Here is a 4,973-nt window from a genome sequence, read left to right as displayed (position 1 = left end):
TAATACCCTTGCTAACTTAAGCATCGGAGTCCCTTGCAGGTACCACCACCCTCCGGTGACAAAGGATCAGCAGCATTACCAGTCCAACAAGTCGGACGCAACTACTCCAGCCACCACCCATAGCCAGACACGTCATCGCCACAGAAGATCTCGTCCGAGATTGACCTATAGTTTCAGGTAATCCCCGAAACATTGGCGCCGTTGCCGGGGACCTGGAAGTCATCCCATCACCATGGCGGATGACCATGACAACGATCACGATTCAGATCTGGAAGATAGAACACTGCACAAGAACGCGGACACTACATCAAACGATACTCCTCAACCTAACAAAAACACCGATTCACCGACTATGGAAGCCATGGAGGCACTTCAAGTTCGCTTGAAGCAACTCAAAAAAGGGGCGGAGCATCAACGAGAAGCTGAGAAAACCTACAAAGGGAAATAAGACGACACCGGGAATTGGAGGACAAACTCCTAAAAATGAAAGCCGATCTCAAGGCCAAAGCTAATCGATCCTCTCATGAGGATAGCTCCTGCAAGGATCAAGATCCATTTACCAAGGATATCATGAAGACCAAAATCCCGAAAGACTTTAAGCTCCTGGATATGACTTTGTACGATGGCACTACAGACCCCGGCCATCACCTCAGCAATTTCAGAAGTAGAATGTACCTCACCGACGCCTCAGATGCAGTTCACTGCAAAGCCTTTCCAACTACTCTAACAAAGACAGCAATTAGATGGTTCGACAATCTACCTCCTAGGTCCATCTCAAGCTTCGACGACTTAGCCAAGAAGTTTCTGGCCAAGTTCTCCATCCAAAAAGATAAGGCTAAACACGCCCCAAGTCTACTAGGAATCAAGCAAGGAGATCGAGAAAGTCTTCGTAACTACATGGAAAGATTTAACAAAACATGCCTAGACATACAAAGCCTACCAACAGAGGCCGCCATCATGGGCCTCATCAATGGTCTGCGAGAGGGACCTTTTAGCCAATCTATATCAAAAAAATACCACACATCTCTGAACAAAGTGCAAGAACAAGCAGAGAAATACATCAACATGGAGGAAAATTCTCGACTAGGAGAGACCTCAAAATTCGAATTCACCTATCCCTCCCAGGACAAGGATAAAGAGTCCAAAAAAAAGGAAGATCGACATGGGGAAAAAATAAAAAATACCACAATTACACCCCTCTTCGGGTGTCCCTTGTGGACGTCTACAGAGAAATCTGCCACACTAAAAAAATACCCCCAACTCGACCACTCAAAGGCAAGAAAGGAGGAGGAAATCGGACCGAATATTGTGAGTACCATCGAATCCGCGGGCATTCCACCAACGAATATTTTGACTTAAAAAACGTCATAGAAAAACTAGTAAGAGAGGGAAAACTAGATCGGTATCTAGCCACCCAGGACGATGAGCAAAGAAAAAGAAGAAGGGACGAAGATGTCGGACTAACAGAGCGATCACCTCGTACACCAGAAAGACACGTCCATATGATACACGGTGGATTTGCGGGAGGAGGAATCTCCAAATCATCTCGCAAAAGATACTTTAAAGAAGTGTATCATGTTGAGGGAAAAGAGGAAACACCCGACATCCCTGCAATTACTTTCACCAAAGAAGACGCGTCTGGTATCATCTTAGGACACGACGATCCCATGATCATCACATTTTTACTAGCAAACGCAAATCTCCATCGCACCCTGATAGACCAAGGGAGCTCTGCCGACATCTTGTTCAAAACTGCCTTCGACAAACTCGGCCTGGAAGAAAAAGAACTCAGAGCATATCCGAACAGTCTGTTCAGACTGGGAGACACCCCAGTTCAACCACTTGGATACATATCACTACACACAACCTTCGGGAAAGGGAACCAATAAAAAACACTCAAGTTAGACTACATCGTGGTCGACGTGAGCTCAGCCTACAACGCCCTAATAGGTCGGACAACATTGAATCAGCTCGGCGCAATAGTCTCGACTCCACATCTGTGCATGAAATTTCCAACTGCAAAAGGGATAGCTACAATAAAAGCAGACCAGAAGATGGCGCGCCGCTGTTACAACGAAAGTCTAAACCTCAGAGGCAGAGTAGAAGAATTCCACATAATCGAACTCGGTGGAGTTCAGAGGCGGGAAGAACTCCGCCCACAACCCGAAGGTGAAATAGAAAAAGTCCAGATCGGAGATATCCCAGACAAAACAACCAATATTGGTACGAACCTAAAGGGAGATATAAAAGAATCAATCGTACAGTTCTTACGAGATAATGTCGACCTCTTTGCATGGAAGACTACAGACATGCCGGGTAGAGACCCCAAATTAATGTGCCACAAGTTGGCGGTCTACCCAGGGTCTCGGCCATTACAACAAAGGCGAAGAAAGCTCGGGCCAGAGCTATCCCAAGCTGTGGAAGAGCATGTACAAGCTCTACTAGAAGTAGGATTCATAAGAGAAGTCAAGTATCCACTATGGCTAGCTAACGTCGTCTTAAAATCAAATGAGAAGTGGTGAATGTGCACTGATTACACTGATCTCAACAAAGCCTGTCCAAAATATCCTTATCCACTCCCAAGTATCGACGCTCTGGTAGATTCCTCCTCCGGATATAAATACCTCTCATTTATGGATGCATATTCGGGATACAACCAAATCCCAATGTATCCACCCGACCAAGAAAAACTTCATTCTTAACCCCAAAAGCAAACTACTGCTACATCGTCATGCCTTTTGGTCTCAAAAATGCAGGAGCTACTTATCAGAGATTAATGAATAAGATCTTTACCGATCACATCAGAAAAATCATGGAAGTCTATGTGGACGACATGTTAATAAAGACACAAAGTGAGGAGACGCTATTATCTGACCTGACCCAAGTGTTCGACACTATAAGAAGGCATGGCATGCGACTCAATCCTGCAAAATGCATCTTCGCAGTAGAAGCTGGCAAATTCTTGGGTTTTATGCTCACACAAAGAGGAATAGAGGCAAATCCGGATAAATGTCGGGCCATACTCGACATGAAGAGCCTGACTTCTGTCAAAGAGGTACAACAACTCAACGGGAGGTTGGCAGCCTTATCCAGATTTCTAGCCGGATCGGCAATAAGATCTCTCCCCTTCTATGCTACTCTAAAGAAGGGAAAAGAATTCGAATGGACAAAAGAGTGCGAACAAGCATTCCAAGATTTCAAAAGATTCCTGGGACAACCACCTATCCTAACTCAGCCATAGAAAGGAGAATCACTCACATTGTATCTCATAGTAGAAAGTCGGGCAGTAGCCTCAGCACTAGTTCGAGAAGACGACAGTGGGCAACAACCCATATACTTCATCAGTAAAGCATTACAAGGGTCTGAGCTGAATTACCAATAAATAGAAAAGTTTGCATACGCCCTCATACTAACATCTCGATGACTTCGTCAATACTTCCAAGCCCACACCATTAGGGTTCGGACTAACCAGCCTATAAAAGGGATTTTGCAGAAAACAGACCTAGCAGGAAGAATTTTGCAATGGGCAGTCGAGTTGTCCGAATTTGATCTTCAATACGAAGCTCGAACAGCCATCAAGTCACAATACCTGGCCGACTTCATCGCAGAATTTATGAACACCCCGGAACCCCCACAGAATGGAGTCTCTACGTAGATGGTTCCTCAAATAAAACTGGAAGCGGCGCAGGTGTGATAACTGAAAGCGACCAAGGAATCCAAATTGAACTCTCCCTCAAATTCGGGTTCCTACCTCAAACAACCAAGCAGAATATGAGGCACTACTAGCTGGTTTGAAACTAGCTAGAGAGGTTGGAGCTCAAAAGCTTATCATCTTCAGCGATTCGCAAGTAGTCACTTCACAAATAGCAGGGAGCTACCAAGCCAGAGATCCCACCATGAAAAAATATTTGGACAAAACCAGGGAACATCTCAGACTGCTAGGAGAATATGAAGTCCGTCACATACCCCGAGAACAGAATGCCCGAGCTGACGCACTGTCAAAACTAGCCAGCACCAAACCAGGGGGTAACAATAGAAGCCTCATCCAAGAAATGCTGCATTCTTCGTCAATCTCGGAAGAAGAAAATTCCTAGCCATAATAGGTCAGGATCAAGGATGGATGACCCCCATAATTAACTACCTCAAAACAGAAACACTCCCCACAAATGAAAAGGAGGCAAAGAGGTTAAAACGGGAGGCACAACACTACACTATCATAAATAATACTCTATACAAAAGAGGGATTTCAATACCATTGTTAAAATGTGTGCTGACTTCCAATACAGGGAAAGTTCTAGAAGAAATATACAGTGGCATTTGTGGCAACCATCTCGGAGCGCAAGCACTTACCAAAAAAGTACTCCGGGCAGGATTTTATTGGCCAGCTCTACAAAAGAAGGCCACAGAATTCGTAAAGACATGTCCACCCTGTCAAAAACATGCCAACTTTCACATTGCCCCACCAGAGGAGCTCATCAGCGTGACCTCACCTTGGCCATTTGTAAAATGGGGACTCGACCTTCTCGGACCCTTCCCTCAGGGATCGGGGCAAGTTAAATTCCTCATAGTAGGGGTAGACTATTTCACAAAGTGGATCGAGGCAGAACCCCTAGCCAACGCCACTGCTCAAAGAAGTCGAAAATTCCCATATAGGAACATTGTCACAAGGTTCGGGGTTCCATACTCCATCACCACAGACAATGGCACCCAATTCACAGATGCAGGCTTCAGAAAGTTAGTGGCCGACTTGAACATAAAATAACAGTTCACTTTCGTAGAACATCCCCAAGCCAATGGACAAGCCGAAGCTGCCAACAAGGTCATATTGGCTGGACTAAAACGGAGATTACAGGACGCAAAGGGAGCCTGGGCTGAAGAGCTCCCACAAGTCCTATGGACATATCGAACAACGCCGCATTCCACCACAAAGGAATCACCCTTCCGATTAGCATGCGGAATGGAGGCAATGATCC

Source organism: Arachis ipaensis, chromosome B03 (genome assembly GCF_000816755.2).
Source record: "Arachis ipaensis cultivar K30076 chromosome B03, Araip1.1, whole genome shotgun sequence".
NCBI classification, from domain to species: Eukaryota; Viridiplantae; Streptophyta; class Magnoliopsida; order Fabales; family Fabaceae; genus Arachis; species Arachis ipaensis.
The sequence above is the reverse complement of the archived record's forward strand: the minus strand, read 5'-3'. Positions refer to the sequence as shown.